This window comes from Triturus cristatus, chromosome 7 (assembly GCF_964204655.1).
Source record: "Triturus cristatus chromosome 7, aTriCri1.1, whole genome shotgun sequence".
Taxonomy (NCBI): domain Eukaryota; kingdom Metazoa; phylum Chordata; class Amphibia; order Caudata; family Salamandridae; genus Triturus; species Triturus cristatus.
In genome coordinates this window covers 255,459,558-255,483,911 of record NC_140590.1, presented here as the reverse complement: position 1 = coordinate 255,483,911, position 24,354 = coordinate 255,459,558, and the positions used below count along the sequence as shown (strand labels likewise).

General features: G+C 48.3%; 1 protein-coding gene and 1 pseudogene across 1 annotated transcript in view; one reads left to right on the top strand and one right to left on the bottom strand.

The window, feature by feature from the left end:
• Positions 1-24,354, top strand: part of SHANK1 (SH3 and multiple ankyrin repeat domains 1) — a 1,748,119-nt gene that overhangs the window by 293,528 nt on the left and 1,430,237 nt on the right. The window lies entirely within an intron of this gene.
• Positions 9,570-11,371, bottom strand: LOC146809335 (18S ribosomal RNA; annotated as a pseudogene).

Genomic DNA, 24,354 nt, shown 5'->3' with positions numbered 1-24,354 from the left:
GTCGGTGGCACAAATGGCAATCACAGAAATGTTGTTTAAGTGTTCAGGTAAAGCCCTTAATTATAAAGGCCATACCCCCTTTATAGAACCCCACTTTTTTCATTTCAGTTAAAGCCGTACCTACCACTGCCTTCTATCGATAGCACAGAGCTACCACACTCCTTTTCTATCCACAAAAAAGATCTACCCGTCTCCTTATACATAACTGACCAACCACGTCATCTACAAGTAACGCATAGCAACCACAAGGATTTTATGTTTAGCACTGATCTACAACTACTTTTATGTGTAGCACACCTAAGACCTCTTCTAAAAACTACTCGGATCTTCTGTCCAGAACTCAGATTTGCAACCCCCCAACGTCAACACAGACTTAACATTCACATCTTCTATACACTGAACAGATATACCCACTTCTGAGCACAACACAGACATACAACATCTTTTATAAGCAACACATATGGTTCTAAGGTGTTTTGGCGACCTAGGCTTGGTGACATTTTCCCTTTCATGCGCTTCATGACAATGGAGCCATGTTTGATATTTTGTTGCCTTGCGGGTTACACACAAGCTATTGCTAAGTATTGCCTTATGTAGGAAAAGCCATGTACTTTGTATGGAATACCATACTACCATCTAATCCTGGGTCAAACACAAATATACCACCACTTTTGTTAACAACTCTGATTTATAATCTACTACTAGACACAGACACATGCAAAATAACACAACAGCCAACTGCACCAGTTGCCACAGACCTTTATGTTACGCAACACACACGCACCCAATTTTCATACACATCACTGAAACAAACCAGTGGTAAAATTCCAGAGCATCTTCAAGGCAGCAGAGATGTGGTTTTACATTTAGCAGCTTCTGTTCCAACAAAATAGCATTCAGGAGTGCTCACTTTTGTCTTGAATGCAAAAGTTCACAGCCGACACGTTTTTCGTTGTTTAGTCAATTTTTTCAAGGCAAGCGTCCTAGACCATCTCCAATCTGTAGATAAAAGTACATAAGCAATTCTGTCTTTGGAGCCCTCAAGGACCAGGTGGGCACAGTCACCCGTATGTACCCAGTTGTATCCAAGACTTTTACTTGTCATAGCACACATTTGCTGTTACTTCCCGAGTCGCTACGGGCGTTCGTTTTAACTGTGAGGCCGACTGAAGCCTTCGCCTCTTCTTTTAGTTCCCACCATAACAGGGGACAACTTATGACAAGTTAAAGTCTTGGATACAGCTGTGTACTTACTAGTAACTGTGCCGTAGCCCACCTGGTCCTTGGGGCTCCAAGGACAGAATTGCTTATGTACTTTGATCTACAGATTGGAGATGGTCTAGGACGCTGACCATTCTAATTGCCTTGAAAAAGTCATCTAAGCCTCGAAACACGTGTTGGCTGTGAATATCATCTACTGACCTGTGTGCCAACAAATTGTGTGATTCATGTAACAACAAAGTGTTAGATACAAATGTTTGGAAAAGATAAAAATTTTGATCTACTAGATTATCAGATCTTAATTACCATATTCTTGTGGTGCTCTGGATTACCCAATCATATATATATATTTATATATAATTATTTGTTCACGCACAGAAACAAAGGTTAAAGTAACGTTAAAGTTAAGCTAAAATTTCATTTAAGTGTAATGTTATAAAACAAAAAAAATCACAGAAATTCGACAGTTATAGTTATTTCAAGTAACTTTAATGTGCTCCCTGTGAGAAAGTGGGTTTCTGTTGCAGTAAAACCCCCTCTTTTTTTTGTTGCTGCCAGACTACTGATACTCTTTGACTCGATGTGCTCTGGGGCCCTGTCAATCAGGACCCCAGGGCCTGTGTTCTTTCCCCAAAACAAAACCCATTCGGCATCTTTGGCCACATATCAGCCCCTGGTAAATGGTACCATAGGTACCCAGGGCACTGTGACCAGAGAAGGCCCTTAAGGACTGCAGCACTTATTCTGCCACCATTAGAGGCCCTGTACCCTGACACACACACACTGCCTTTGCAGGCTGGGTGTCTAGGTGCAGAACCAAACAAAGAATCGACATGGCACACATCCCTGTGTGCCATGCCCACAAACCACTGCCCTGGCATACATCAGTCACCCCTCTAGCTGGGTACCCTATGCCAGTGGTGAGGGTATAGGTGCATGAGCCCTGTACCCCTACAGTACCCAGGTCCATTCCTGGGCCCTGTAAGTGCAGTGCTGCCATTAAGAGTATATGGTGCTGGGAGGTTGTCATTACGAAATCCACAGTACCATAATGGCTACACTGAAGACTGGGAAGTTTGGTATCAAACTTCTCAGCACATTAAACCCACACTGATGCCAGTGTGGGATTTAATGTAAAGTGCACCACAGAGGGCATCTTAGAGATGCCCCCTGAAAAACGACCAACTACCAGTGACCTGACTGAGTGGCTGCGCAGGCTGCCACCACCAGACATATGTCTGTACCCCTGGGTTGAGAGCCTGCTGCTCTCTGGGGCCTGAAACAATGCACATCCTGACATCCTGGGACGAGGTGCCAAGCCTCCTCCACCAGGATGGGCAGGGTTCACTAAGGAGAAGCTTCAAAGGCATGCCGCATTTCTGAGCCTCTCCAGACCATTTGCTGTTTTCAGCAACTGGTCCCCACTGGTTCTACCCCCCATTTTGGGCGGGAGAACCGGTGGGAAAAACAAGTGAGGAAGAGAGGTGTGCCCACCTCTGCCAACTCCACCCATCAGGTGGGGGAGGCGAGGTGAAGAACAACCTCGAGTCCCCACTATCTTGAGGATGGGGGGGACCCAGCCAACCAGGGACAGGCTCCTGCCCCCCTCCCACTGGAGAGTGGCAGAATAGGGGGTGTACCCACCCCAGGGAAGGGACCCATTGGTCCCTGCCCTTTACCTACCTGTAACGCCCCTAAATTTAGTATTTAGGGGCACCCTGAACCTTCCTTTCTCAGATTCCAGCAACCTAAGAAGAAAAAGGACGAAAGAAGACGCCCATCAGAGGAGACTGCAGAGAACAACTGACTTGGCCCCAGCCCTACCGGCCCGTCTGCAGTTTCCAGAGATTCTGCACCAACAATCGTCTTGTCCTGCAGCTAGCGACCTCCAGAACCCCTGGGAGGACTGACTGCCTTCAACAAAGACCAGATCTCCTGTGAACAGCAGCCCTGTTCGAAAGAAACTCCGAAAACAGACTCTGAGCCTGCTGAGAACACGGAAACCTGACGCCTGGAACTACCACTGCACCTGTCGCCAACAGCCCGAGTTCGAGTGGCTCACTGGTCCCAGCGAGGTCCCCCAGCGCTTTAGAGTCCGAGTCCACCGTGGGTTGACCCCTCCAGGACTCCCCAACGTCTCCTGCAGCCTCTGCACAGAGATCCCCCCCCCCAATCGCGAGTAGCCCGGTAAGGTGAAATCCGACCTCAAAAGACACCCCTGCTTCCAGCCGCCCTGCGCCCTGGAGAAAAGAACCCGGGGTGCACCTACGTTCCCGAGCCCTCCAACTTACCTGCCCAGCTGTTGGTTCCTCCCGGAAGTCTTCCTGGACCGAGCCTGCAGCTGAAAACCAAAACCGAAAATCTCCATTGAAATCAACCGGGCACCCGACCTCAAAACAGCACCCTGCACCCGGCAGCCCTAGTGCCGCTGAGGGTGCCTCTTTGGTGTTAACTTGGTACCCAACGTGCCCTGAGCTTAACCCCTAGGAGCTTTGCTCCCACAACCAGTGGCCTGCTTGCCAGCTGCCACCAACCGGAGCTCCCCTATCCTCCATAGGATAACATTGGGCCACAACACTCTGCACCCGGCCGCCCTAGTGCCACTAGGGGTGCAGCAACAGTGCATCACTGACCCTGGGAGACCCCTGAGTCTAACATCAGAACCTTAACTCAAAAGACCGATTACTTACCTCGAGACCGATAACTCACTTTTCCTCATAGGATAACATTGACACTTTTTCTCCCAAAAAGCTTCAAAGTGTCGACTTTTGAAAACTAAGGATATTCCTTAAAAATCGCACAAATAACCTAACCGAACTTTCTCAACTGTTTGCAGGAAGGGTCCCAGTGCTGAATCCAGCACTGAGTAAGAAAAGTAACTAAAAAGTAACTTACCTGTGAATTGAATTTCCTTCCATAGGATAACATTGGGCGTTCTTTGTGAAAGTTTGTGTCAACAAGAATATTCTTTAAAAATCGTAAAAACTACAAAAACATAATTACTTAACTGTTTTAAGTAGATGTCCCTTTGCTGAATCTAGGAGTCCAGCACTGAATTAAAAAAGTAACGCAAAAGTAATTTACCTGCTAAGTGAATTTCCTCCTATAGGATAACATTGGTGATTCTATGTGAAAACGTTTCTAAGTGTCAACTTTTGAAATGCAATAATATTCTTTCCAAATTATACCTTTAACCAAAACGCATTTACTCACCTGTTTTCAGGAAATGTCCCAGGGCTGAATCTAGGATCCAGTCCTGTGGTTAGAAAAGTAATCTGGAAAGTAATTAACTGCATTTTACTTAAAAAGCCCATTCAATTGAATGTACTATACCTGCAATGTGTTGCAATCTGCTTTCTTAAACCTGTAATCAAAACCAGTACCAGTTTTACAGCAATTCTGAACTGTGTTCAAACAAGACAATCACTACTGCAAAGTATTTATATGCTTACCTGTACCAGGCTTGCTTGGTTCTAGAAATAAAACAACAGCACATTTTTTTATACAAAACAATTGGCCTAGAGTTCAGTTCTTGAGTGTGTGAGACCATTTGCTGACTGTGTGTGTACATTAAATGCTTTACACTGTCCTCTGATACTTCCTTACTGCTCGACCAAGTTACCACTTTAGAGAGTAAGGTTCTATCCAACTTTAACCTCTGCCAAACCTCTGGAGACTCTTGGACTCTATACACACTGTACCTCACTTTGGTGCAGTATATATAGAGCCCGTTTCTTACACTCCCCCACTGTGCAGTCATGTCATTAATGATGTTAACTCAGTTGCTAGCAGTGATGTTATCAGTGATGCCATTGAACATGTCATGAGTATGACTGTTGTAATATGTAAGGTTAGCAATGCATGGCCAGGGCGTGAGTTATAGTTACTTAAAATAACTATTGCTGGTGAATTTCAGTGTTTTTTTTTTTAGCTTAAAATGTTCAGTTTAACTTGAAATTTTCACCTAGCTATGACATCACCTTAATCTTTGTTTTTTTCAGTGAATTTGAGTTTCTTATTAATGCAAAGTAAGATATTATTACCATACCTTACAATAACATGACTTTAATCTTTGTTTTTTTCAGTGAATTTCTAGAGGTTTTTTAACGTAAAGTAATATTTTTTTACCATACGTAATTCCAAACTTGTCAAACGGAGTATAGTTGTATATAGGTACACTTACTGTATTAAAGAATATTGTATTATATGAACAACATTATAAGATGGCGGATAGTTGTGCACATAGTTGTTGTTAGGAAATGTTTCACAACTTGGTAAAGGTCTAAGGGCTGAAAAATGTTGTCACTGCAATAAAAAAGATCGTAGTGTCAGCATGTATGGTAGAGGTCTTCAGACTTGAGGGTGCACACCCTTGTGGGTCCATTGCTGCATTCCCAGAGGGGTTCAAATGCCTCTACATTTACTTGTAAATGAAGATAGCCTGGAAGAGTGTGTCCAGGCTGTATTCATTTACATACAGTTGAAGTGTTAAAACAAAGTGTGAGACTGTAATACTTAGTGCCCTGAAGGCAAGGCAGTGAGTTGGGAGACAGGATCAAAGTAGTGCCTAAAAAGAACAACATATTCTACATATTTGCAGTTGTTTTTACTTTGTTAACTGCATATCAGATAACAGGCAGACACCTTAAATGAAAAATAAATGCAAGTGTAACTAATGGATGGAAAATGCACTATTTTAAGTTATGAAAGCTCAGTTGGTAAATGTGATCACTGCACATGTCTGTGTGTGTGACCAGAGAGACAGAGAATTAAATCCTGATTGATGTAGTGAGGAAAAGGGAAGCGTTTTTGTATAGTGCTATGAGGTCGAAGCCTGACCGAAAGCACTGTGAATGTCATTATTTTTTTTAATTGTATTACACAGTATAAGACAGGCTGCTGCAAAAGGTAATGTTTAAGATTAGGGGTGGGCAGAAAACTCCGCTCCGCCAGCAGACTTGATAAAGCCAGCCACCCCCGCTCCCTGGCCCGGTCCCTGCTTCTGAAAGCAGCCAGGCTGGGGAGAGCCGCCCCAGTGGACCCCCGTCTAACAGCGCCCGGACCCTAGGCTGGCTTGCAGGACGGGTTGGCTCCTGCACCCTGGGACACTGGGACGGAGCACGACCCCCGGGCCCAGCTTCCGAACCCTAGCCAGGCCGGGGAGAGCCTCCCGGGCCCTGGTAGAGCCCCCTTCCCCAGTGCCCGGATCCTCAGCTGGCTTGCAGGATGGGGGCTCCCGCACCCTGGGACGGAGCATGAGCCCCGGTCACAGCTTCCGAAACCTAGCCAGGCCGTGGATAGCCTCCCCGGGTCCTGGTGGAACCCCTTCCCCAGCGCCCGGACCCTCGGCTGGCTTGCAGGACGGGGGGGGGGCTCCTGCACCCTGGGAAGGAGCACGAACACCGGGCCCGGTCCCAGCTTCCAAACCCTAGCCAGGCTGGGGAGAGCCTCCCCGGGCCCCAGTCGACCCCCGTCCCCAGCGCTCAGACCCTCATCTGGCTTGCAGGACAGGGTGGCTCCTGCACCCTGGGACACTGGGATGGAGCATGAGCCCCGGGCCCGGTCACAGCTTCTGAACCCTAGCCAGGCCGGGGAGAGCCTCCCCCGGGCCCTTGTGGACCCCCTTCCCCAGCACCCAGACCCTCGGATGGCTTGCAGGACAGTGGCTTCCGCGCCACGGGGCCCACCGGACCGAGCACATGCCCTGGGCCGGGTCCCAGCTTTCGAACCCTAGCAAGGCCGCGTAGAGCCTCCCTGGCCTCGGTGTACCCCCGTCCCCAGCGCCCGGACCCTCGGCTGGCTTGCAGGATGGGTGGCTCCCGCACCCTGGGCCCCTGGGATGAAGCACAAGCCCGGTCCCGGTCCCAGCTTCCGAACCCTAGTCAGGCTGGGGAGAACCTCCCCGTCACCGGTGGACCCCATCCCCAGTGCTTGGACCCTCAGTTGGCTTGCAGGATGGGGGGCTCTTGCATCCTGGGATGTTGGGACAGAGCACGAGCCCCGAGCCCGGTCCCTGCTTCCGAACTCTAGCCAGGCCGGGGAGAGCCTCCCCCGGGCCCCGGTGGGCCCCCGTCCCCATCGCCTGGACCCTCAGCTGGCTTGCAGGACGGGGGGCTCCCGTACCCTGGGACGGAGCACGAGCCCCGGGCCCGGTCCCAGCTTCCGAACCCTAGCCAGGCTGGGGAGAGCCTCCCAGGGCCCTGGTGGACCCCCGTCCCCAGCACCCGGACCCTTGGTTGGAACCAAGGGGGGTTAAGATCAGGCCACGTCCTCTCCCCGCCGGCCTGCCTGGGGAGCCAATTTTCCTCGACTATTAAGCCCACAGAACTCTGGGAAAGGACAAAAGTAGGAGGAAGCCCAGTCGGCCGGTAGGCCAGCAATCTGGTTACCCAGCCAGCAGGGCCATCTGGTCGCCCGGCCCGCAGAGACATCTGGTCGCCCGGCCCGCAGGGCAATCTAGCCGGCATCCAGGCGACCAGATGTCCCGGGATGGCCTGGGTGTAATGGTCCACTGTGACTCCTTAGGATCCGGACAATACACAAAGGGGTCCACCTCTCGATGTCCCCAACTCTGGACAAGTAAACACAGAGTAGTAAGGCAATCAAGCGAGGGAAAGGAAGTAGGGAAGGAACAGCGGGGGTGAGGATACCTGTAACAAAAGAATACAAGGTTAACACGTCTATATATATGCTACACTCATATGATCTCACTAGAACTGCCTGTTTACCTGGAGACAACCTAGGTAGTGCCGCTGTTTTCCTTTCTATCACCATTAGAGATGCTTCTCTCAAAATGTAGTGATGTGTACCTACAACAATAAAGCAAAGACACATTAAAACATCATGCGTTCCTGCTTCTAACCAAATGTACAACACACTTACTCATACGTACCCCAATCTTCCTTTCGTTCAACAGAAAAGAAGAACAAAGAAGAAAAAACAATATCGAGAATTCCAGTGTTCCAGGACATCAGAATCCGTAAGTCAGTCTTGGAAAGAAGGAGCCAAATGCTGAATCCAAGGTGACAGCCTCCAAATTTAAATGAGAAAACCCAGAGTCACTGAAAGGTAGTTATTACCTGGAAGTCAGAAACGGAGAACAGAATACCTGAACTGATGTGAAGGTCGGGGCTTCTCCTTACGTGAATAACTACTCGAGCCCAAGTAGCCAAAAATGCAGCCTCCAATGCAGACTTGGGTTCAGTAAGATCGAAGGCTCAGAATTCCTCACCGGAACCAAAAACTCCAGGAACAACAAAGAACTGAAGGAAACACTCTCCACGAAGTCGCAAGAAAACACCTCTTTCCCACTTAGTAGCGGAACCAGGCAACCAAGCTCTACGGAGCTTCTTGTCAGCGCACATCAAAACGGAAGTTGCTTCTCGGGAAGACGCCACCGGATCCTCAGGTGACGTGAAGGAACCAATCCAATTAGGAAGAGAACCAGAGTAGCCATGTCTCCACACGACTCGAACAAACGGCCAGAATTACGCGCGCCGCCTTGCTCGCTCGCCATCCGTCCACCGCCCGCATAGCGAGATGGCCCGGGCACCCCATTCAAGGCTTCCCCTCTGGGTGTCAGACTGCACCGTTGGGAGAAAAAAAACGTTACCAGGCGCTCAGCCCGAGAGTACCTCCACCCACCCGCCGGCGAGGAAGGGGGCTCCCGGAGCGATAGGAGCAGGCAGCCCCGCAGCCGCCGGTCCCCTCCCGGAGTAACGCGGGAGGGACCGCATGAGTCTTCAAACCCCTCGGCCCGGCCGCACCGGACTGGATCGAACCGGGTACCTGGCAATGAGGGAGGGTCGCCCCACCTGCACGTCAGCCGTCTGTCGCTGGGCGGCCCGAGCCGTGCTGGCGGGAAGGCGATAAGTCCACCCCACCCTCGCCCAGGGGCACCGGTAGCGAAGAGCCAGGCAGCTCCCCATCCCGCACGCCTCCCACCGAGAGGAGCAGGGGTCCCTTCACAGGCCCGCGGCCTCTTGTCTTCCAGGACGCCCTGCGGCACGAGAAGGGCCGCTCCTCGGTCGCCCGGAACCTGGTCAGGCCGGGACTCAGGCGCAGGAGGGCCCAGCCAGCGGCAGGGCCTTTCAAGGGTGGGGCGGTATCTGCCCGGGGTGCACTGCCATTCGGTTTCCCCCAAACCGCGGGGGTCTTGCCGGGTGAGCTTGGGTTCTGTCTCGAGAGGGCCTACCGCTGTGCTCCTCCCAGAAAGGGACAGGGGACGGGGACCGCTCCGGCGGGGCGCGCCAGGGCAGGGCTTGGCCCTGTGCCTACTGTGTGCGCTTGCAGGAGGCAGGCCGAGGGCTTCAGGCTGGTGCCGTCGATCGCTCGGGCCGCTCCGCCGTTATTGATCCTTCCGCAGGTTCACCTACAAAAATATTGTTATGACTTTTACTTCCTCAAGATAGTCAAGTTTGATCGTCTTCTCGGTGCTCTGCCAGGGCCGTTGCCGACCCCGGCGGTGCCCATCAAAGGACTTCACTAAACCATCCAAATTGGTAGTAGCAAAGGGCGGTGTGTACAAAGGGCAGGGACTTAATCAACGCAAGCTTATGACCCGCACTTACTGGGAATTCCTCGTTCATGGGAAATAACTGCAATCCCCAATCCCTATCACGAACGGGGTTCAACGGGTTACCCGCACCTGTCGGCGAAGGGTAGACACACACTGATCCGTTCAGTGTAGCTCGCGTGCAGCCCTGGACATCTAAGGGCATAACAGACCTGTTATTGCTCGATCCCCTGTGGCTGAACGCCACTTGTCCCTCTAAGAAGTTGGACGCCGACCGCTGGGGGTTGCGTAACTAGTTAGCTTGGAGGAGACTCGTTTATTATCGCAATTAACCAGACAAATGGCTCCACCAACTAAGAATGGCCATGCACCACCACCCACAGAATCGAGAAAGAGCTATCAATCTGTCAATCCTTTCCGTGTCCGGGCGAGGTTTCCCGTGTTGAGTCAAATTAAGCCGCAGGCTCCACTCCTGGTGGTGTCTTTCAGTCAATTCCGTTAAGTTTCAGCTTTGCAACCATACTCCCCCTGGAACTCAAAGACTTTGGTTTCCCGGAAGCTGCTCGGCGGCTCATGGGAATAACGACGCCGGATTGCTAATCGGCATCGTTTATGGTCGGAAATACGACGGTATCTGATCATCTTCGAACCTCCGACTTTCGATCTTGATTAATGAAAACATTCTTGGCAAATGCTTTCGCTTTGGTTCGTCTGAATTTCACCTCTAGCGGCACTATACGAATGCCCCCAGCCGTCCCTCTTAATCAAGGCTCCAGTTCCGAAAACCAACAAAATAGAATCCGAGCCCTATTCCATTATTCCTAGCTGAAGTATTCAGGCGACCGGCCTGCTTTGAACACTCTAATTTTTTCAAAGTAAACGTTTCGGGCCCCCAGGACACTCAGTCAAGAGCATCAAGGAGGCACCGAGAGGCAGGGGCTGGGACAGGCAGTAGCTCGCCTCGAGGTGGACCGCCAGCTCGAACCCAAGATCCAACTACAAGCTTTTTAACTGCAGCAACTTTAATATACGCTATTGGAGCTGGAATTACCGCGGCTTCTAGCACTAGACTTGCCCTCCAATGGATCCTCGTTAAAGGTTTTAAAGTGTACTCATTCCAATTACAGGGCCTCGAAAGAGTCCTGTATTGTTATTTTTCGTCACTACCTCCCCGAGTCTGGAGTGGGTAATTTGCGCGACTGCTGCCTTCCTTAGATGTGGTAGCCATTTCTCAGGCTCCCTTTCCGGAATCGAACCCTGATTCCCCCGTTACCCGTGGTCACCATGGTAGGCACAGAAAGTACCATCGAAAGTTGATAGGGCAGACATCCGAATGTATCGTCGCCGTCACGGGAACGTGCGATCGACCCGAGGTTATCTAGAGTCACCAAAGCGGCTGGGCAAGCCCTGATTGGTCTTGGTCTGATACATGCATGCATCCCGGGAGGTCAGCGCTCGTCGGCATGTATTAGCTCTAGAATTACCACAGTTATCCAAGTAACAGATGGGGCGATCAAAGGAACATAACTGATTTAATGAGCCATTCGCAGTTTCACTGTACCTACTGTGTGTACTTACACGTGCATGGCTTAATCTTTGAGACAAGCATATGCTACTGGCAGGATCAACCATGTAGCTGCACCTGCTGACGGGGTGGATTCAGGGGGCTTCATGCCCATCTCCCGGACCGGCAACCTTCACGCACCCCTCCCTCTGGGAGCCTACTGGGGTAAGGACCCCACCTGCCTGGGCGGGAGGGCTCGCTGGAGGGGTGGAGAGGTGCGGTCACATGGGCACCGACAGGCCCAGCCGTCTCCCCCGGAAGGGAGAGGTGGGCCGAGGCGCAGCTTGAGCGAGACGCAGGGGTGCCGGAGCCTGGCGGCGGCACCCCTCGGAGCGGTCGTTCGGAGCTGCTGTGGAAATGTGCTTGGAGTAGAGGGGTGACAGTGTGGCGCATGGGGCTACGGACCTGCTGGGCAGCAGCATCTGAGGGCCTGGCGCCACCCGACCCCTTCCGCTCGGGTCAGACCACTGGGTGGGCACGACCTGCCGGGGCCACTCGGCCTTCGCTCTGCTGGGTAGGGTGAAGGGCCTCCTGCCAGGCGGCAGGCCCTTGAGTCGGACGGTCCATGCAGGGTGGAAGCTCCTTGCTTGAAACAACAGCCAAGGCTGGCCATGCAGTCCATCCCTAAACGGACTGAGAGTGCCCAATCGATCAGAGTATGGCTGGGGCATCCCCTGGCAGGCTGCCCCGCGCATGGGGTATGCTAATTTAGTGTCCATGCCTGCTCCCGGGGCAAGCAGGCTCGTAGAAAAACGACCATCGGGAAGGGTCTGAGAGGCAGGTGTGTACCCGGGCACCTGGGGGCCCCGGCCGGTGAGCCAGGGTGCTGCCTTCCCCCGTCTCAGTATCGCGGGACCTCACGGAGGTCTGACTGAGCAAACTCAGAGATAAACAACCATCGGGAAGGGGCTGAGAGGCAGGTGCGTACCCGGGCCCCGGCGGGGCAGGCCCAGGTGCTGCCTTCCCCCGTCTCAGCATCACCGCATCTCACAGAGCTGAGAGGCAGGCGCGGACCCGGGCCCCTTGGAGGCCCTGGCGGGCAGGCCCGGGTGCTGCCTTCCCCTATCTCAGAATCCACACGGAGGTCTGACTGACCCTCTTCCTACTAATCCGGAAGAGAATAACCCCCGTTTCTTGTAGTCCATGCACACAGGGTGACAGAGGAGACCCAAGGCGTGAATGTGCCCGACCTCCTGGAGCACTCACTGGGATCGGGGAGGCAAATGAGCCCTCATCGAGACTTCCAGGGAAGCCCGGCCATCTGGTTGCCCCATTGGAAAGCATAGCGTGCGACCAGACGGCTGAGGGGAAAGGTGCGACCAGATGGCCGGGCTCGAAAGGGAAGCCATCTGGTCGCTCTGTGCCCCAACTAAAGAGTGAGCGGGCGCCGGGGCATAGGGGGCCCAGCCATGGAGGCTGCGAGGGGGACTCAACGGGCCCTCCGACCCGGGGCCTGCGGACACTTTGAGAATCAGGGGAGGCCTGCACGGGACCGATGGACCACCGTCCTGGGCCTCTGGCAGAGCGGCAGGCCGGGCGACGGGGCCCAGGGCTGGAGCACCCGACACAGGGCCCTGCGGGGTGCTCCGGCATACCCTGCCCCTGCTAATTCGGAGGAAAGCTACCCCTCTTTCTGGGAACCCGTGCGCACCGCGAGACTTAGGAGACCCTGGGTGCGAACGTGCCCAACCTCCTGGAGCCCTGGCTGGGATCCGGGAGGCAAATGAGCCCTCATCGGGACTTCCAGGGCAGCCCCGCCATCTGGTTGCCCCATTGGAAAGCATTAAGTGCGACCAGATGGCCGAGGGGAAAGGTGCGACCAGATGGCCGGGACCGAAAGGACTCCCATCTGCCCGCCCCGAGCCTTCACGGTAGGGCTCCTGTCTGCCCACGCAGGGCTCGGGGGGCTCCGCATCCCGGGGGGCTCGGGGACCCCGGCTGGGCCTTAGGCACAGGGAGGACCACCGGAACTCTTAGGCCCGGGGAGGACAGCCTGGGACCCATGGAGCCCGTCCCGGGCACTTTGCCACGCCGTGGGCCGGAGGAGGGAGCCCTGGAAGGACGGGAGGTGTTGTCCGGGCATAGCCCATCTGGTCACCGGCAAAGAACCGCCAGCCCGGGAGGAGTGTTCCAGCATACCCTGCCCTAGTAATCCGGAGGAAAGCTACCCCCCCCCCCCTTTCTGGTAACCCCTGCGCACCGAGTCGTGGAGGGGACCCTAGGTGCGGAGGTGCCCGACCTCCTGGAGCCCTGGCTGGGATCGGGGAGGCAAATGAGCCCCCATCGGGACTTCCAGGGCAGCCCGGCCATCTGGTCTCCCCATTGGAAAGCATTGCGTGCGACCAGATGGCAGAGGGGAAAGGTGTGACCAGATGACCGGGACCGAAAGGACTTCCCTCTAACCGTCCTGAGCCTTCGTGGTTGGGCTCCCACCTGCCCTTGCAGGGCTCAGCTGCTCCGCTTCCCGGCGGGCTTGGGGACCCCGGCTGGGCCTCAGGCAAGGGGAGGACCGCTGGAGCTCTCGGGCCCGGACGCCTGGGGGAGGACTGCCCAGGACCCATGGAGCCCGTCCTAGGCTCTTTGCCACGGCGTGGGCCAGAGGTGGGAGCCCCCGGACAGAGGGGAGGTGTTGTCCCGGCATAGCCCATCTGGTCCCCGGCAGGGAACTGCCAGCCCGGGAGGGATGGCGCGGCATACCCTGCCCCTAGTAATCCAGAGGAAAGCTACCCCTCTTTCTGGGAACCCGTGCGGTATCGCGAGACTCGGGGGACCCTAGGTGTGGAGGCGCCTGACCTCCTGGAGCCCTGGCTGGGATTGGGAAGGCAAATGAGTCCCCATCGGGACTTCCAGGGCAGGCAGGCCATCTGGTTGCCCCATTGGAAAGCATTGCGTGCGACCAGATGGCCGAGGGGAAAGGTGCGACCAGATGGCCGGGACCGAAATGACGCCCATCTGCCCGCCCAAAGCCGAGCCATAGCTGTAGGGCTCCCGCCTGCCCTTGCAGGGCTCCGGGGCTCTGCACCAGGGACCCTTGTCCCGGGTAGATGGACACTTGGCAGGCTGCAGGACGGGGGCTCCCACACCCCAGGCCCTGACCGAAACCGGTCCCTGCTTCTCAACCCAGCCAGGCTGGGGAGATAAGGGAGCCTGCCCAGGCATGAGGGACCCCTGTCCCGGGCACACGGACCCTGAGGACGTGCGCTCGTTTTCCACACATTTTTCCCATAATTCCGCGTAGTGGCGTTACGTCAATTCCGCCCAGCCCTATTTAAGATGAAACAAGTACCTTAAAAACATGCACTTTTGTAATAAGTAATCAGACTGTATCTAGTGCGAACATTTTTTAAGTGTCCATTAAAAGGACATGCTAGAGAACTCTGCTAATACCACCTTTATAGTACCTCTCAAAAAGAATAAATATTTCTCACCATGAAGTTTCATGTGACTCCGTCAGTTAAAGTCTATACTGGCTCCAAAGCAGCCTATCTATTGGGTGATTTAAGAATTACACACATTTCCATTTCTTTCAGGTAAAAGGCACCATGGTGAGAGGCATGTTTCTTCTTAACTCTCTATCCATCTCTCTGCTTCATGTCACAGGAGCCGCTCCAACTTCCCCTACTATGAAAAGGGGTGTGGGGCACAGGTCTAGTAACTTAAATTATCTGCACAGCCTAACTGTATGGTACTTGACCTGTTAACTGGTCTCAAATTGTGTGATCCTAGGCAAATATTTTATTTTATGGAGCCGCCTTTTTCTTCATTATCACATATAAGAGCACCTTCAAATATGTGTGTTCGGCATACATGGTGTATAAAACTTAGACTAAATATTTGCTCTTTATATAATACGAATCTGGTACAAATTTAGGGTACACATGACCGCTGGCTTATCTTTTAGTTTACTAATAGCATTGTCATCAGGGCAGAGGCAGGAATATTTCTCAGTTCATATTTAAAACCTCACTTTTAATACATATTTTTCTAAAGCATGATGTGGTAGTCATATACAAATAGCCAATTTCCAATTGAAATGGTCATAAACCTTCCCACTAACAGGCAGTTTTTCTGATAAAGCTATAAAGCGCATAAGCAATGTTTCGAAGAATGGGTTTCAGCAGAAATATTTATCATTTGCACTTCACCAAGTAAAGTGTTCTGATTTGTTTTCATCCTATAAGAATCTTTTTTTCATCACACAGAATTACAAAACACGCTTTGATAACTACTGAAATATATTTTGAAATGTTTGTGCAGTTCACTTATTAGCTATTTAAATGTTGTGTTAGAAAAATAGGCCTTACATCTAACAGTCTTTCATTTCACATGCTTTGCACAGCAGGATTGCCGGAGAGTTTACTTTATAAACCTAGAATTTCGCAGTCAGCGAAAGAAAAGTAAATGTAAGAAGACAAACTGACTTTTGACCTTTGTCTCTGAACAGAGCAAGTTTTACAAGATAAAAACAAGATTTAAAGGCATCTTTGTTGCTCATTCCTCTGTGGTTAAACAGATAAGAGTGGGTGAGTAGATTTCTCGAGGGCTGCCCATGCTGCCGGAGCCGGACTGTGAACTCAAACCAGCTCTGGCAAATTTTGTCAGACCAGCCCCCGTATGGTACATAGCGAGCCTGACAAATGTAAAGGGGTCTTTGGAAGCTTCTCCCCCCATGAAAGTTTTGTTAAAAATTGTGCATTCCATAACCTATTTGTCATTGTATATTCAATAGTATTAGCTTTTAAAGCATAGTAAATGAAGACCTTAATGTGCACCAGGATACTACAATCTTTGTTGGGGCTGTTCAATGAGACCCTCACTATCATCCTCCAGCAGTGCCTCTCACCCATACATAGCCCCACTCTCACGTATATTCCAGTTGTTTTATAGCACCTCTCATACCATTGTAGGGTGTCAGAGATCTTTACATCACACACACATACAGAGACAATGAATCGTACATTTGTAAATTAGTGTATATAGAAAATGTTATATAAGGCAAAGTGGACTACGAGTTGTAGGATTAGCACGTCTTCCATTCTGGTAGACATTTTTTAAGATTGCTTGTTCTGGAGAAGCATAAACTCAGGATTCTGAACATAACACAGTTGTTAGGGTTGACTTTAATAATAAGAATTTATTTCTACCCAAACAAACTTTTTTATTAGCAACATCAGGATAATGAAAGACTGGAAAAATAACTTTCTAACCTATACCATGCAGTTTGCATGCAGGTCTTTGATGGCAGTTCACAGCTCACTGTGCTAGATTATGATTCTAAATTGTGAACTGCACAGTAACAAAAGAATCTTTGTGAAACAAGCAGTAACCCACTGAGCTATGCACATAAAATACTGTTCTTTGGATATGCATAGTACACATTTTTTGCAGCAGGCATATTAACCCTCTGCTCTTCCTTAGATGAGGCAAAACTGCCACTAGATAAAACTCCCATCTCTCTCCAACCAGTACATTAATCACTAGAGTTATCACAACGCTTTTATTGTTGCTCAAACACTGCTGGATATACAAGGAACTTTGCAGTGCTATTAAAACTGCTGCACTACTCCAAAAATCTCCTTCCAGCCTCCCGTGGAAACGCCCAATGTACGGTACAGCCAGTCTGGCTTTGCATACTGCATACAGAATAAGGCCCAATCAACAGGGTGGTGGTGGTCGAGGGACGCTGGAATTATTTTTTTTTTAACACATAGCAGCCTAAAGCATGCTTTGTGCATCAGGCCTGGGTGTGCTGGACTTGAGGAATAGGCAGAGTAGAGTTGTAGGTATCATTGGTCCTGCAGTTGCAGAATTAGGGCTGTTTTACTTTTCTTTCTTTCTTGCATTAGGGGACTAGTCAATACTTGCTTTGCCAGTGTTGCTTTGGGTCTTGGAGCAATGGCCCAAGGGAGGGGAACCTTGAAGCAGATGAGACACCTTGGTTTTGGCATCAAATTGATGGGAGAGAGAGATAGCAGAGATTGCTATTATTAGTAAAACAGGTGCAGTGGCACTTGGGCCCAGTGGTCTGTGGGTCCCACTTCATCACAATGATGAATGTCTTACTTTAAAAAGAGGGTATAGGTGCTCATTTACCTTGGTAGCATTACAGAAGAGGGCACTCTTGCTGCCAAAAGTGGAGAGGGCAAAATGCGGTGTGAGAAGTTGGCCTGGCATATGCTGTCCACTAGCTATAGTGGGCACCTTGCACCAGTCCAAACAACCCTTATTGATGATATGTTTAAAGACCACCTTTATTGAAAGCTATCCTAGTGGTAGCTATGGAGAGCAGCCTTCAGGCTAAATCTTGAAGGAGTGTAAAGCAGCTTGGTTTACCAGATTATAACCTCTTGAATTACTAAATGAAAGGAGAACCACACAAGGTATATGTATAACATATATGTATTTATTTCTAAACACTCTCTACTAACCCCTTTATAATGTTAGAGAGCAAGGCACACAAACATTCAGTTCTAAAACGACAGTAAATAGCACAATATACAATGGGCCCTAGGGGCAGACCAAACCATATATTAAGAAAGTGGTCGAAGAACCACGACTTGACTAGAGCATCCAGCAGCAGGAGGGCAGACTCGTGTCTGTGGCTGGCAGCATCCATTTTGTGATGCCAGGGTTCTGTTAGCTGGTACCGGGTATACCGGTGCTGTCATGTCTCTCCCTCTAGAAGGGTGAGATCATACTCCCACACCAGTTACTGGTGTGGGGGTATGATTCCAAGGTGTTTGACACCAAACATGACATGTTTCCGTGCAGCCATCCCAAAGTTAGCATTTACCGTTTGGTTATATTGCACTTAAGAGTATATGGTTTGGCTGCAGCACAAACAACCCTGGAATAAAGGTTCCGAAGGCTGCAGAGGAGCCCTGCTCATGCTTGGGCACCCTCTCACATAAAACTTAGCACCTTGCCTTCAGGATTGGTAAGACCTGCCATAGGGGTGACTGATAGGTTTATATGTGCAGTGATATGGAGAGATATAGTGAACCTTTATCTCAGTAAGGGGTGCATGCTCCACCTTACCCAGGCTGCAGTAGCAGTCCTGTGGTATCATTTTGGAAGGCTTCCCAGGGGTGGCATAATACATGCTGCAGCCGCTGGTAGGCCTCTGGGGTACCTATGCTCTAGGTACATAGTATACCATGTACTAGGGACTTATAAGGGTACCCAAGAATCCAATCTGGAGTGTACCTAAAGTACTTGTAATCAATTTAAGGGAGAAAGAAGATAGGCTGGGGTCCTGAATAGCAGGATCCCAGCCAGAGTTAGTCGAAAACCAGCAAAACACCAGCAAAAAAGAGGGGCAACCATGCAGTCAGATTCCACCGTCCTACATGCGGGAGCTCATATCTTTTCTGAAAGGGACAGACAACCTGTTTCAAGATTGAAGTGATGGTCTGGCATGGTTTGGAAGGGATGAATGAAGATTAGGCGGTAGCCTGCATCTCAGGGCCACAGCTATCCTTAGTGCAGGAGCTACAATTACATTGGTGTCAGCAGTGTCAGGGTCTCACAGCATCTCAGTTAGGGGGAGTAGTGTTTTTGGTCGATTCTGTTTTTGTTTGATGCATTTGCTCTTTTATAAGTCTTACATTTAATGAGCTACAGAAAAGCTCCCCTAAAATGATCTCATAATCCCTGCCTCTACGACCAGCCATGCCATTTCCACTCCCCCAATTTTTGCCATAAAGGTTCGGAGGGGGGGTGGGACAACGTCAAGACATATTACTTAGAGTGTCTCAGTGCAGAAACGTTTGCAGACCTCTGATGCACGGGAGTGTGAGTTTCATTTCTCTGCAAAGGCAACACATTTTTTTTCAAGAGCATGGACAAATTGCTTGCCTCCAGAAGTGCACTACTTCCACAAGGGCCAAAAATGGATCTTTGGGCAAGCGAGAGTGAAGCTATTGTTGAATTGTCTTAGGACCTACCTGTCTCTCAGTGTGTAAGAGCACAAGAACAAGTATCGGAGAGAGAGAACATGGATCGTTAATGAAGGGAGCAGCCTGACCCCAGGTTTGAGGACAAGGAGTAATAGGAGAGATCTCCCTATCGGTTTGCAAACAGAATGTGTGTAGGAAACTTGTTTCCTGCAATATTCAGGTGAAAGTAGGTTGCATAACATGACAACTGAATGCAACAACAAATGTAGACAGACATCATGAGAGATGTTTTCCGAAAAACAATCTAGGAAATCAACCAATGTGAAAAATGTTGAGTTAATAGACGAACAAAGTCTAATTCACTTAGTGAAATTATCCAAGCAAGAGATATTTAAGTCAAGTAGTAGTATGTACCTAAAAAGCTATGTTGATTAGCAAGCGTACCACCAGGTCTGAGGATTTTAACGATACTAGCATATGAAACCCTAGACTGTAAATTAAATGAAAATGTTGCTCATCTTGATTAAATATGTGTGGTCAGATCACAAACTAAGAAGCAATAAAAGACATGTCTAAACAGTTAAATGAAAGCAGTGATCAGAAAATGATTGAGAAGTTTAAAAAAGCAATTGAGGTAAGATTAAACAAGATAGATCAATAATTAAATTTACAAAAAAATGAACTTTTCTCGGAGACCAAGAGGAATATTTGAATTGTCAAGTATGTACATTTGGCAAAAAGTTTGACAATATGAGAAAATAAATTGAAGCAAAAGGAGGCAAGAAAAAACATTATCAAACATGGGATCAGACACCACAGAAAGAATTTGAGAAACCAGATTGTAGCAAGCCTAGCACACCTGACCTACGAGTGATGAAAAGGGATTTTTAGACGAGTTCCACCTTATTTGTAAAGGATATGATCAATCATACCCTAGCTGGGCCAAAAGACTCCAAAGGTTGGAGGAACACTCTACAAAAGGAGCAAAAAACAAGCTGAAGAAGCAAGGGAAGGAACAAGCTGAGGAAAGACTCCAATAGCAAAAAAAAAAACAAGGAGCTACAAGAACAAATAGAAATGGATGAGGTGATGACTACTATAAATGTTAAAGACACTCAATTGATGGACGGAATGCAGAACAAATCAGAACATTCACCCTCAGGCAAGATATCTGGGTTAAATCCATCATTGATTTGCTCACCATGCCACCCCAGTTTAGACCTGGCCATATGCAAATCCATCTTGACCCTGTGCCTCATGGGAACAGTCCAGCACGAACTGCCAGGCCAGGTCATCCTTGGACCGGAAACAAGCATCCTAGGACCGGTTTCAGGGTTTGCCACTGGAGTCAAGCTAACCTGGCTAATGAGGAAAACCGGTCCTAGTATGCTTTTTTCCAGTCGAGGGAGGACCTGGCCTGGCAGTTCTGGCTGGACAGTTCTCATTTGGCGCAGGGTGAAGACTGATTTGCAAATGGCTGGGTTCAAACTGGAATGGCTTGGGAGCAAAAAACGATGGATTTAGGCACAGATCTCTGTCTGGGGTGAATGTATGACATTGTTCTGCATTCTGTCCATCAATTGTTCTTTTTACTATAAATTGTAATCTTACTGACATACCATTAAGTATGACACAGACTTTATTATTAACCTTGGGACTTACTTTCTGTCTAACAACAACATTTGACTATGTTTAAACATGCAAAGACCAGTTTAAATGTGTTCACAAACTTAAATTGTTGAAATAACATAATATGTCTAACACAAGAGGTAATGCTAGACTGATGAGAGGCAATCCTCAAACCATTCAAATCTATGCATTAGTAACGTAGCTATTGTTCACATTACCTGAAATGGAGAGTAACACAATACATGATGAAAGGAATAGATCAGTGGATAACATCACAACTTTTCTATCCAACTTGGGCATTACCACTGATACAAACCATACTGTGTCCTGGTGGTTTCAAGTGTAAATCATTATTCTTTCACAATCTTGCATATGATGCTATAGATACGTTCCAGGAAGTAGCTATAAATAATCTGTAGAAATTAATGTGATGTAAAAATGAAATGAGGCTCACAAAATGTAACGATTGGAAAACTGGAAGGTTTAAAAGTACTAATGGAATAAAAGTACATTGTGGTAGAATACTTTTATAAGTTTGGTACCATTGTGGTTATGATTAAAGAGATCTAGAAAGATGAAGAAAGCACATGCATAACTCACGGATGAGCCATGTTACTGTAAAACTGACTAACAGGAATAGTTTAGCACAGTTAATCAACATTGGAATATGCTACAGGACTGGGAAGATAAAAGCCTAATTGATATTGAAGAATCTTTCTTTCTTAAAGAGTTTCCAAAGAAAATAGTCAGCTATCATATCCAAAAATAGTCTTGAATTTACGGAAAGCACCGGGGAGACCCATCATATCATCCAATGACAGTTCATTGGAAAATGTTTCTGGATATTTCTTTTTACTATCCTTTGTATCTGGTCTCCCTTCATATATTAAAGACACTGGGGGCTTCTTAGTGAAGATCCTTAGCACAGAATTGGAATTCAATTTGCTCCTTATAACATTAGATGTCACAGCTTGGTATACTAGCATTTATCATATACAGGGCTTAAACGCCTGTCAATACTTTTCACAAGCAAGAAAATTATATCTTTACCAGCACACAGAAATGATATTGACTAGACTTAAATTCCGTCTAGAGCATAATATCTTTCGTTTTAAGGAAGAGCTGTACAAACTGACATAGAAAACTGTGCCTGCTTTGCATACAGCTATGCCAACTTTTTGTTGGGCTGGGAGGAGGAACAGAGGCTTGGAGGACTATCTAATGGACTGTGGAGCCGCATGATATAGATTTATTGATGATATCTTTGCCATCTGGATGTGCCCCAAGAAGTCAGGTGTGGATTTTGCAAAATGATTAAATAGCAATACAAGCTATTCTTTGGAAACATCAGTGAAAGCAACTTAGAATTCCTAGATGTAAGAATAACTGCCAAAGAAGGAAAACTAACTACTTCCTTAATTTGCAAACCAGCTGAGGGTAACTATTTGCTCCATGCCACCAGTAGCCACCTTAGGAAGCTAACACTGAGTATTCTTTATGGGGGATTACTCTGAGCAAAATGAAATTACAACAATGGTGTCAATTTTAAGAGGGAGCAAAAATAATGCTACTCAGATTCAAGTAGAGAAGATATTCATCTTGGCTATTGAAAAAAGTTGTTGAATAAGTCAGTATGAAATCTAGAAAAAATCTAATTTTAAATTCATCAGAGGAGACTCACCAAACAACACAGAAGGAGATCAGATTAACAACAACAAATAATAAGTATGATAAGGGAGGGGCAGAAAAATACTTTTTAGAGACTTTGGAACATCGTAAAATCTAATGCAGTGCCTGAAAACTTGCAGATCACTTACAGAATGCTCACTTACAGAATGCGTTGGTCTTTGAGAGTTAAATTGATTCATAGAAATCTAGAAACTCCAACAGCAGGAATAACAATTGATTCAAAAGGCTTTTTTTGTGCAGGTAATATAAAGCTTGCAAATTGAGCAAAGGCACTCAGCCATATGAAGTACCACATCTCAGCAGAATGGGAACCATCAATGAATTTATCACTTGTCATTATGAGTACGTGATATACATGCTGATCTGCCCGTGTGACAAGAAGTATATTGGGAGAACAATCCACCTGGTAAAGAAAGACATTTTGAACATATGCGAGATATCAGGCATAATGACAAAAATTATCCCATTGCTAGACATTACAGTGAAATGCACAGGGCCAGTGAGGATCTAGTTACTGAAGTAGATGCATGGAGTTTCCTTTCTATATTACTAGTGAGGAAACAGTTAGTTTAAGGGATGGGCAGTGTTGTCATGAATGATGTCATTTCAGACGTTGCAGTGATGTTAGCAATGACCATACAACTTGTCTTGAGTGATGTAATATGTGAGGTAATTAGTAGTGGATGTTGAGGGTGTGAGTTATAGTTACTTTAGAACATGAATTACTGTTACTTGAGATAACTATAACTGGTAATTAATTATTTATTTTCCCTTGTGGTCGTCTGTCGAATGCCCCCCAACCCGGCCCCACTGCTTATCTGCATGGGCCGCAGCTGGTTTGCGCAGACATACAGTTTTATTGATAAAAATATACAGCACACAAATAATAATGTATGGAAATGGAGTTTCTGTCAATATTAACATTTGTGCATCACCAAGTAAAGTGTCTTGAATTCTCTGTTTCCAACAAAAAAAAGTGCTTCATTTTTACTTTCCGTATAGCTGAATGCATACAGTTCCTTACAGGTTTTACATTTTGTTGTGTATTGCGAAAAAAAGCCATATTATTGCCTTACCTTTCACAATCCCTGTAATCACCAAGATTGTCACATAATTCAGTTTACTTTCCTTTTCTCATTGGAAAGTAAGAAGAGTACGTAAACACCAATCCCAGTGTTAAACAAAAAGCAGCAATTTGTCAGAAGACATAGCCTGACAATGGACTTCTGTCACTGAAGCCAGCAAGCATGACTAGCTAAATGCATATTTTTTTAAAGAAGCCATTAAATACAGAATTTAAACTCAGATGCCTTTAAATACAGAATTTAAAGGCATCTTTATTTATTGCTTGGACTTTCGCAATCCACCAGAAATCAATTGGCGACCCACATTTTGGCACCACCCTAGGGCATTATGAAGAGATCCATGGCGGAGCAGAGAATAAGGAATGAGTGGCATCTGCCTCTAAATTTTTATTCTTGTATTCTTTAAAAAAAAAGATTTGAAGTTCCCTGGTGCCCACCCGGTATACCCACGTATTTTATTTTTGTTGGGGGCTGCGGGGGAAGCCGCAGTGCCCACACAGCCACTTTGGCTCCCCTGACGGTAACCAGCCACTTTAAATAAATGTGTGGGGGCACTCATATGCCTTCTTTTGTTGGAAGTAATGAGGGAAGCTCCACACCCTCGTGACCCTAGCTGGCTTCCCTGTCAGCACCATACTGAGTCCTGGCGGGATCCGGCACTGTGAATTTGTTCCCTACTGGGTGGGTGAACCATTTTTCACTTCTGCTGCTTGGACGGGAGCAAAGTTGTGTTACCTGTCCAGGAGAATGTGG